At 36.2% G+C, this 11,042-nt stretch overlaps 1 non-coding gene across 1 annotated transcript; it reads right to left on the reverse strand.

Moving 5' to 3' along the window:
• Positions 1-4,557: 4,557 nt before the first annotated feature.
• LOC116583840 lies at positions 4,558-4,690 on the reverse strand. Its single transcript, XR_004282936.1, has one exon. It is a non-coding gene; the product is annotated as a U11 spliceosomal RNA (small nuclear RNA).
• Positions 4,691-11,042: the final 6,352 nt, after the last annotated feature.

Consider the following 11,042-nt stretch of genomic DNA (forward strand, 5'->3'; position numbering starts at 1 on the left):
ATCATCATTGCAAAATAAAAAGTGCTATAGCTTGTGCTTGCATTCATCTTATATAGTACTTCCCTTGATTTTTTATATTATTTTATAGTTAAAAAGCACTGCTAAAAATTTCTTGAATGAGACTAAATTCATAGAGACAGAGAAAAGAGTAAATATGGAAGGTTTCCTCTTTCTTTTTTTAAGATTTTTTAATTTATTTTGGTGGGGGGGCAAGAGGCTGAGGGAGAGGTAGAGCATCCTCAAGGAGACTCCCTACTGAATGTGGAGTCCAATGCGGGGCTCAATCCCAGGACCCTGAGATCATGACCTGAAATTAAGAGTGGGACACTTAACTGACTGAGCCACTCACGTGCCCTGGAAGGTGTTTTCATAGAGGCAGAATTGCTGGGGTGAGAGTATCTATCTGTAAAACTGGGTAGTGGATTCATAGAAGTTTGCCTGAGATTGGAAAAGTAGGATAAAGTGAGGATTAACACAAATTGGTAAATTTATGTTCCAAGCAGCCAGTCTATGGGACCCCACTTTTTAAATATGTATATCTTTTTAGTAAACTGCTTTAATAGTTTTATTGAGGTTTAATTGACATGCAATTAAATACACATATTTAAATATTTGATTTAAGTTTTGACATATGTACATATATATGTACTATGAAATCATGACCACAATGAAGAGTGGACACATACATTACCCTCAAAAGTTTTCCTTACTCCCCTGTAACTCTTTTTTTCCATACCTCTCTATCCCCCCAACCCCCAGACAAACATTAATCTGCTTTCTGTCAGTATTGAATAGTTTGCATTTTATGCAAATAGAATCATTGCAGCATGTACTCTTTTTGTCTAGCTTTCTTCACTCAGCATAATTATCTTGAGTTTCACCCAAGCTATAGCATGTATTAATAGTTATTTTTATTGCTGAGTACTATTCCATTTTATGTGTGTAGCACAGTTTGTTTATTCATTCACTCATTGATGGATATTTGGATTGCCAATTTCCAGTTCTTCATTACAAATAAAGTTACATTTAACATTTTTTGCAAGTCTTGATTCAACAGATCTTTTAGTTACTTGGGTAAATACCTACAAGTAGTATGCTTAGGAGTCATATGCCTAGTAGTATGGTAGATGTATGTTTGTTTAACTTTTAAAGAAACTGATGAAATATTTTCCAAAGTGGTTGTACCATTCAATATTCCCAAAAGCAATATATGAGTGTCCAACTTGTTCTACATCCTTGCCAACATTTGTTGTAATTGGTCTTTGAATGTTAGCCATTCTAGTGAGTGGGTATTTACATTTTATTGGGGTTCTAATTTACATTTAATTAATGACTAATAATATTTAGCATCTTCTCCTGTGCTCATTTGCCACAAACATATTCTTTGGTGAAGTATTTTTTTCCAAATCTTTTACTTATTTTATTCATTGGGTTGTTTGTCTTATTTTGAACTGTAAGAGTATATAAGTCCATTTTCAGATATACAGTTTGCAAATATTTTCTCCAGTTCTGTGTCTTGTTTTTTCCTCCTCTTAACAGTCTTTCAATGAATAAAAGTTTTTAATTTTGATAGAGTTCAATTCATCCAAATTTTCTTTCATAGATCATGTTTTTTTGTACCCTATCAAAAATTTTGTAACTAATCTAAGCTCTCAACAATTTTATCCTATATTTTTTCTACATGTTTTGTAGTTTTAGGTTCTACATGTAGGCCTATGATTCACTTTGATTTATTTATTTATAGGTGCAATGTATGGGTCAAAGTTCTTTTTTCTTTTTTGGCACATAGTTATCCAATTGTCCAACAATTGTTGTAAAGGTCATACTTTCTCCACTGAATTGCATGCATTTGCATCTTTGTCAAAAATCAATTGGCCATAATATGTGGGTCTATTTCTGTACTACCTGTTCTGCTCCATTTGTCTATCTATATGCCAATACCACATTGCTTTGATTACTATGGCTTTATAATACTATCTCTTAAAATCAACTAAAGTAAATTCTTTAGCTTTGTTGTTTCCAAAATGAGTTTGGCTGTTCTGGGACATTTGCACTTCCATGGGAACTTTAAAATTAGCTTGTCAATTTCTATACAAATGTTTGCTAGAATTATTATTGAGGTTGCATTACATTTATAGGTCAATTAGGGGATAAGCAACATTTAAAATATTGAGTCTTTTATCCTGTGAACACATCTATCCATTCTTTAAGGTATTCTTTAATTTATCTCAATGACATTTATTCATTTTCATTGCACAGGTCCTGAGTAATTCATATTTTTTATGACTTTGTAACTGTGACTTTTTTTTCAATTTCCAATTGTCCTTCGCTAATATATAGAAATTCAGTTGGTTTCTGTATTTTGATCTGGTATTCTTCAATCTTGCCAAACTCACTTATTTGTTCTAATATTCTTTGTATAAGTCATAGAATTTGCTACATAGATAAGCGTGTCATCTCCAAAGGACAGTTTTGATCATTCTTCCTTTCTAATATGGCCTATTATTTCTTGTGTTTATCTTGTTTTGTTTCATTTATTACTCTGGCTAGACTCTTCAGTACAACACTGAATAGAGATGGTGAGAGCTGACATCCTTGTCTTGTTCTTCATCTTAAGGGAAAGCATTCAGTCTTTCACCTTAAGTATGAGGCTGGCTGTAGGTTTTGCATGAATTTCTCTTATCAAGTTGTAACCAACCATTTTTAATTTTAAAAGAAATACAGAGGAATACTCCTGACAATGTGGTGGATTAGTATTCTGAAACACTTTCTTGCTCCACAAACCAAAATCTGGATATATTATAGCAAATTTCCATATAAATGTAAAACTGACCTTGCAAGAAAATAAAGCAAGCCAATCACCAGGAGCTAAAACCAGAGCAGCAAGGGAAGATAGAAAGCAGAATGAGGCCTGGGGTCATTTTCCAATTCCAGAAACATTATATCCTTGGATTTTAACAGCTGACATCCTCTCTGGCTTAGCCAACTCAGCCTCCCTCAGAAGCTCTTTTCTTCTACCTGCTTTTAAACATTAGTGTTTTTCAAGGCTCTCTCCTAGGATCTCTTATTTTCTCACTCCCTAGTTGACATCATTTATTACAATCTCAAGTTTCACCTCAATGCTAATGACATGAAAATCTTCATCTATCATGTTCTTTCCTGAACTTTCCTATCCAACTTCCTAAAGAATATGATCTTGACTCTGATGTGCTACATATCTTTTAAACTCATATCAAAATTTCATCTTTCCTTTTAAACTCATATCAAAATTTCATCTTTCCTCTGCCTGTGTCTGTTCTTGTTTCTACCTCAGTTATTAACACCATAATTTTTTAGTATTCCATGACTCTTTTTAACTCTCTCACCCTTCCATAGCTGATTATTTTTAGCTCAACCTTCCAAGTATCTCTTGAGCCAAATTCTTCATTTCCATATTCATTAGTATTATCTTTGTTCAAGTCACAATTTTTCAACTGAACTACTACTATAACCTCCTACCCAGTTCTCTGCAGTCAGTCCATCTCTCATTAGTCTATCTATCTTCCATAGTGCCACCAGACTCATAACTTACAAATTGATATCACTTTCCACTGCAAACATAATAAGGTTTAATCCTCTAAAGCCCTTATATAGTGTGGTGAGTTATCTGGGCTCTCATTACCTCTCAAGCCTTATCTCTCCATTCTATTCTTTACCCGCTGGTTATCTTGAATGCCATGCCGCTCCCTAAACTCCTTATATTCTGTCCCACTTTTGTGCTTTTATATATGCTGCTCTCCCTATTCACCTCTCGTTTCACCTGGATAACCAAATTCTATACATTTTTCAGGATTCAGGTTAAATATTACCTTCAAGAAACATTCCTGGCACTGTTTACCTAGTTAGATTCTGTTCCTAGATAACTCTGGTAATTATCTTACCATATTGCAATAGATTCCCTATTTATTTCCTATATTTATTCCTATATTCCTTCCTATTTATTCCTATATTCCCTATTTCTTGCCTATATGCTTTGTTAGAGCACAGTCTTTAACACAAGAGTAATAAAAGATGAAACACCTTATTAATTAATGAAAGTTGGTTAATTGACTTTTTTTCTGTTTTTTTTTCTTTTTAATTTAAATTTTAGGTAGTTAACATACAGTGCAATATTGGCTTCTGGAGTACAATTCAGTGATTCATCACTTACATACAACACCCTGTGCTCATCATAACAGGTGCTCTCCTTAATACACATCACCCATCTAGCCCATCCCACACCCACCTCCCTCCTCAGACCCTCTGTTTGTTCTCTATCTTTAAGAGGCTTTTATGGCTTGTTTCCCTCACTTTTTTTTATTTTCTCCCTTCCCTTATGTTCATCTGTTTTCCATCCACATCTTTTTAAATATCAAGATATCATTCTTTTTGGTGGCCGAGTATATATACCACATCTTCTTTACCCATTCATCAGTCAATGGATATTTGGGCTCTCTCCATAGTTTGGATATTGTTTATAATGCTGCTATAAACATTAGGGTGCATGTATCCCTTGATTCTGTATTTTATTTTCTTGGGGGAAGCACAGGGACCAATGATCACCAGCTGCCCAGGTACCAAAAATTACGTTTCTGAAATCTCTTGATGTCAGTTCTGCAAGAAGAGCAATAGAGCTGCCCTACATGTGCCACTCACAACAGAAGTCCTTTTTTAGTACTTGGCCATTTTAAAGATAGAAATACTGTGTTGCAAAAATCTTCTCTCATTCTATAGGTTGCTTTCTAGTTTTGTTGATTGTTTTCATCAGTGTGCAGAAGTTTTTGGGGTTTTTTTGTTTTTATTGTGATGAAGTCCCAATAGTTTATTTTTGCTCTTGTTTCCCTTGCCTCAGGAGATATTTCTAGTAAGAAGTTGCTGTGGTTGGTGTCGAAGAGATTACTGCCTCTGTTCTCCTCTAGGATTTTAATGGCTTCCGGTATCACACTTAGGTCTTTCATCCATTTTGAACTTATTTTAGTGCATGGTGTGAGAAAATGGTCCAGTTTCACTCTTTTGCATGTTGCTGTCTAGTTTCCCAACACCATTTTTTGAGAAGACTGTCATTTTTCCACTGGATATTCTCCCTGCTTTGTTAAGATTAGCTGACCATATAGTTGTGGGTTCGCTTCTGGGTTTTCTATTCTGTTCCATTGACGGATGTGTCTATTTTTATATCAGTACCATACTGTTTTGATCACTACGGCTTTGTAATATAAATTAAAGTCTGGAATTTTGATGCCTTCACCTTTTCTTTTCTCTTTCAAGCTTGTTTTGGCTATCGGGGGTCTTTTGTGGTTCCATACAGATTTTACGATGGTTTGTTCTAGCTCTGTGAAAAATACTGGCAGCCTTGTGATAGAGATTCCCTTAAATGTGCAGATTCCTTTGGGTAATATAGATATTTTAATGACATTTTTTTCTTCCAATCTGTCAGCATGGGATGTTTTTCCATTTCTTTGTGTCATCTTCAATTTCTTTTGTAAGTGTTCCATAGTTTTTAGAATACAGATCTCTTACCTCTTTGGTTAGGTTTATTCCTAGGTATCTTATGGCTTTTTGTGCAATTGTAAATGGGACTGATTCCTCGATTTCTCTATTCTTCATTATTGGAGTATGGAAATGAAACAGATTTCTCTACATTGATTTTGTATCCTGTGAGGTTACTGATAAAAAGTTAGTGTCCAAAATACACAAAGAGCTTAAAAAACTCAACACTCCTCCCCAAATAATCCAGTTAAAAAAATGTGTTGAAGACACGAATAGACATTTTTCTAAAGAAGACATACAGATGGCCAAGAAGCACATGAAAAAATGCTCAGCATCACTCATCATCAGAGAAAACCAAAAGACTACAGGGAGATATCACCTCACACCTGTCAAAATGGCTAAATCATCAGGGAAATACAAATCAAAACTACAATGAGATATCACCTCACTCCTGTCAAAATGACTAAAATTAACAAGAAAAAACAGGTGTTCACAAGGATGTGGTGAAGGGGGAATCATCCTACACTGGTGAGGATGCAAACTGGTACAGCCCCTCTGGGAAACAGTATGGAAGTGTCTCAAAAAATTAAAAATAGAAGTATCTTATGATCCAGCAATTATACTATTAGATATCCACCCAGAACATCCAGAAATGTTAATTCAAAGAGATACAGGCAAGCACCCCAATATTTATAACAGCTTTATCAGCAATAGCCAAATTATACAGAGCCCAGATGTCCATCAACTAATAAATGAGGATCAGAGGGGGTCATTGCAAGAGCTTTGAGAAAGAGCATGTTAAGCCCTGGGTGTTGTATGGAAGTATTGAATCACCATATTGTACATCTGAAATAAATATTGCACTGTATGTTAAGTAACTGGAATTTAAATAAAAAATTAATAAATAAATAAATGATTTTTTAAACAGAAATCTGCGGTGAGGCACAAATAAAATAGTATTCATTCAACAATACTTTGCTAAGCATTAATGCCTCTTTAGGACCTGGAAAAGTAGAGATAAATAAGGTACAAACTCTGCCGTCAAAAATTTAGAGTCCAGTAGGAAATAAGATGAAAAATGGTTCTCAGGCAAGGACAAACCTAGACTCAGTGAGAGAATAAGTATTAAGTATTAAGTAACAAGTATTAATAACTCTTAAATGGAGCAAAGGAGAATAGAACACTGTTGGACTGAGTTTTTTTCAACCTTCAATCCACTCTTCTTCTAAAAATATTTATTGATGACACATATTTGGAAAGAAGAATGTCTGCTAAAAGCAATCACTACCAGGAAGCTAAAAGCCATTTGAAATAGAATGTATTAACTACTCTAGGATTAATTACCAAAGAGTCAAGGGTTGAAGTAGGGAAGGCTGGAGACAAAGAGAAGAAGGAGAAAGACAAGAGAGAATGAAAGAGATATTAAGTAAAGGTCAGCAGAATCTGTTCTTTTATATCATTTGGTCCTCAAAACACAAAGTCCTAGTTCTTGACCTGATTCTTTTACTTTCCTGATGGTTGTGATGACCAGGTCCAACTTAGAGAACAACTAGGGAAGTTAGATTCACTTTCAGTTTCTGGGAAGAACATAATTTGAAGGATGTTGTTCTTTCACTTGGGTATAAATGCTTGCTCCAAGTTAAATAGTGCTTAACCTCCCACAGAGGATCATAGAGGAAGTGAGGGAAAACCGAATAGGAAGAAATCAGAGAGGGAGACACTGATTGACTCCAGGAAACAAACTGAGGGTTGCTGGAGGACAGGTGGATGGGGGATGGGGTAAATGGGTGATGGACATTAAGGAGGACACATGATGTGATGAGCACTGGATGTTACACACAACTAATGAATCATTGAACACTACATCAAAAACTAACAATGTACTACCATATGTGGGCTAAGTGCATTTAAATTTTTTAAAAAATTTAAAAATAAGTAGGGCTTAACCTGCACTTTCTCAAAACTCTTACAATGACCCCCAACTCTGTTTGGTTCTATTTACATTCAAATTATATTTTGAAACAAAAGTTGTTTCACACAAAAATGTATATTTCTTTCTAGTTCTATTACCCAACCTCTTAACCTTGTCAATTCAATTTTGCTAAACTCAAAATTGTATTTTTTTAATCCTTCTTGTAAAGAATTAATTCACTGAAAACCAAGACCCACTTTTTTAAAGACCTTGTCTATTTGACAGAGAGAGAAAGAGAGCACACAAGCAGGGGGAGTGACAGGCAGAAGGAGAGAGAGAAGCAGTCTCCTCACCAAGCAGGAAGCCCAATGCAGGGCTTGATCCCAGGACTCTGGGATCATGACATGCGCTGAAGGCAGACACTTAACCCACTGAACCACCCAGGCGCTTCCCCAAGAACCATTTTGACATTGGTATGATGGCTTAACTTCTGCCTAATGTAAACCATATTTGAAAAAAAAAAACACTGTATTTGCTTCTTTTTTCTATAAAACATGACTAAAATCATAGCAGATATATGTAAAACATGAATAAACTACAAGTCACATTGAGAATTTCACAATACCTGAAGCACGAGGGTAACTCTCTGTACTCAAGAGTGGAATCCCAGTAGGTTTCTTGTTTTCTAACTGCAATCCAGCCTGCTGGCATCAGGAGGTCTGATTTAAAAGGGAGGATGGAAGTCCAATGCGCTACTCCAATGTTCATAGCAGTAATGTCCCACAATAGCCAAACTGTGGAAGGACCTGAGATACCCTTCAACAGATGAATGGATAAAAAGATGTGGTACATATATACAATGGGATATTATTCAGCCATCAGAAAGGATGAATACCCACCGTTTGCATCGACATGGATGGAACTGGAGGGGATTATATTAAGTGAAGTAAGCCAAGCAGAGAAAGACAATTATCATATGGTTTCACTCATATGAGGACCATAAGCAACAGCATGGAGGCATAGGGGAAGGGAGAGAAAACCAAAGGAGGAGACATCAGAGAGGAAGATGAACCATGAGAGACTATGGACTCTGGGAAACAATCTGAGGGTTTCAGAGGGGAGAGGGTGGGGTAGCTGGGTAATGGGCATTATGGAGGGCATGTGTTATAATGAGCACTGGGTGTTATATGCAAATAATAAATCACTATATTACATATTACATACAAATGATGTACTGTATGGTGACTAACATAACATAATAAAAAGGGAAAATAAATTTGTAAAATTGGTATCTTAGCTTCCCCCCAACCAAAAAAAAATTAATTAATTAAAATAAAAGGTAGGCTGGAAATAGCAGAGGCCAGACAGCTTCTTTTTTTTTTTTTTTTACAGCTTCTATCTTGAATCAACATCCAATTTATTTGTCGATGTTGGTTGCTTGAAAGCTCTGACTTTCTGCTTCTGCATCTCACCTACCAACCAGCTTGGACTTCTATTACCTGCTTGCTTTTCCTTATATTTCTTAACTCCTCAAGACTTGATTTGTGGCTTGGCTAGAATTAGGTTTCTGCCATAGTTTTTTGCATAGCTAGGTTCCCAATACTAGGACCTTCCAGGTACCCCTGTTGCATGCTGACCATACTTTGTCATGACACTCTTTCTAGGCCCAGGCAGGAAATAAAATAACTGACTGCCAGAATGTGACTTGTAGTGAATGTCCTTGTGGGTTAAGGCAGACTCCTTCATGGGCAATTTTCCCTACCATGCCATTCTCTGACTAGTTTGCCTGTCATTGCCATCTCCATTTCTATGGCTATCCAAATATCTTTCTGCTCCAATAGAATTAAGCTTTAAGTCTTATGACTCCCATATAAATTATTTATTACTTGTCCTTTACTATTTCTTGAATCTTCTGAGAGGGAGATTCATTCCATATGGCTGAGATGACCTACAAACTCTGCATCAGTGTAGTGATCAAGAGCCTGAGTTTGAATCCCAGCTCTAACTTTCATTAGCTGGAGTGAATTAGGACAAGTTACTTAATTTATCAAATCTCTAGTTTCTCATATGTAAAACAAGGATAATTGTATATACCATATATATACAGCACATGGAAAATAATGTGTGCTCAATATTTATTAGGTATCATCAATAATATTAGCCTAGCATTATTCCTATTCTTCATACACCAACTGGAATGAATTGACCAAATTCTTCTATGCCAGGCTAGGAGTCAATTAGACTATGAGGAATGAACCTGCATAAATTACTATACCATAGAATTAGAGGCGCTTAACTGACACTAGTTATGTTACATTAGGGGTAGCGGATGGGCATAAGGGGAGTTTCCCTGGAAGGGCCTTTGCTAGTAACAATAGAGGTTAGTAACTCTGAAGCCAAATAAGCAGAAGTAAAGCCTCTCAGAGTTTGAGAAATGGTCTTCCAAGGAACCAGGTTATTATGAAGATTTTTTTTTTTCTCAGTGGAGAGCCCCAAAGCCTTAGTGTGTCATGTAGTAAATAGGAGGAAAACCTCCATGGAAACACATATCCACTATGAAGTCAAATACTTGAGAAATTATCTATATTGGCCTTGAGTATCCCTAAAGATCCAGACAGTTCAGCAAATGGCAGGTTTATAGGACAGACATCATTTTATGGCACAATTACTCTTGGTGGCTATGGGTAAAATTGTTTAGAGGCCTTCACCTCTGGATCTGCCACACTGACAAAATTGAAGTGTTCTTTCCAAAGATACAATCCCTTGTTTCCCTGTATTCCCTTGGTTCTTAAGACTCTTGAACACGGTCATTCTTTAGAGCAGAGTCCTACTCTCTATGCATTATCTCCACTTCCAAATGACTCACTTTCATAATAAGGCTGCATAAAAACATGCTATGTATCTGAAGGCTCAGTCTTCTATATATGTTATCCATGCCATTCAATGGCCACAGAGTCAAATGTTTGTGAAGTTAGATGAATGACAGAATAAAATAACCAAAACATTTCTACAGATCATTGTGGCAGCTATAGAGGAGCACCATTCAATCTCCCTTCAAGCAAGAACTTGCAGTTCAGCTGAGAAGAGTGAAGTTATCTGACAGCCTCCAGCTATTAGTACATTCATGATCCATCTCACTTTTTGAAAGGAGACCACACACTTCCTGGGTAAGCCCTACTAATAACTAACAAGGCCCTGGCCACTTGCGCCCAACAAAGAATTCCTCTAATGGGAAATCTTTGCTCCAGAGCTCTCTGTAAGATTGGCTAAAACTATGTCAGATAGACATTGAAATCTAAGGGTCTTCCAGCCCAGTCATGCTTCATGCCTCTTTCATTTTTCACAGATGTTCCCCTTCCTGCACTCCTACATCTCCAATCCATCATCTACTTCCTAGAAGACTTAAATGACTCAATCATGTACTTGTAACATAAGCAACTTCACAGGGAACTGATGTATTTATTCATTTTATCCCTACCCTCATCCCCTACACCCTCTCAAATGTCATTTGCCAGGGTATCACACAAAGAAAAATAATGAAAAACTGAAAAAATTCTTCCATATTGATTACTACACTCCACCAATTTACTGTAAGAAATGGGCAAGTGCTTTCTCTCATCCCTGA

The sequence above is a fragment of the Mustela erminea genome, chromosome X, assembly GCF_009829155.1.
Source record: "Mustela erminea isolate mMusErm1 chromosome X, mMusErm1.Pri, whole genome shotgun sequence".
Classification (NCBI taxonomy): Eukaryota; Metazoa; Chordata; class Mammalia; order Carnivora; family Mustelidae; genus Mustela; species Mustela erminea.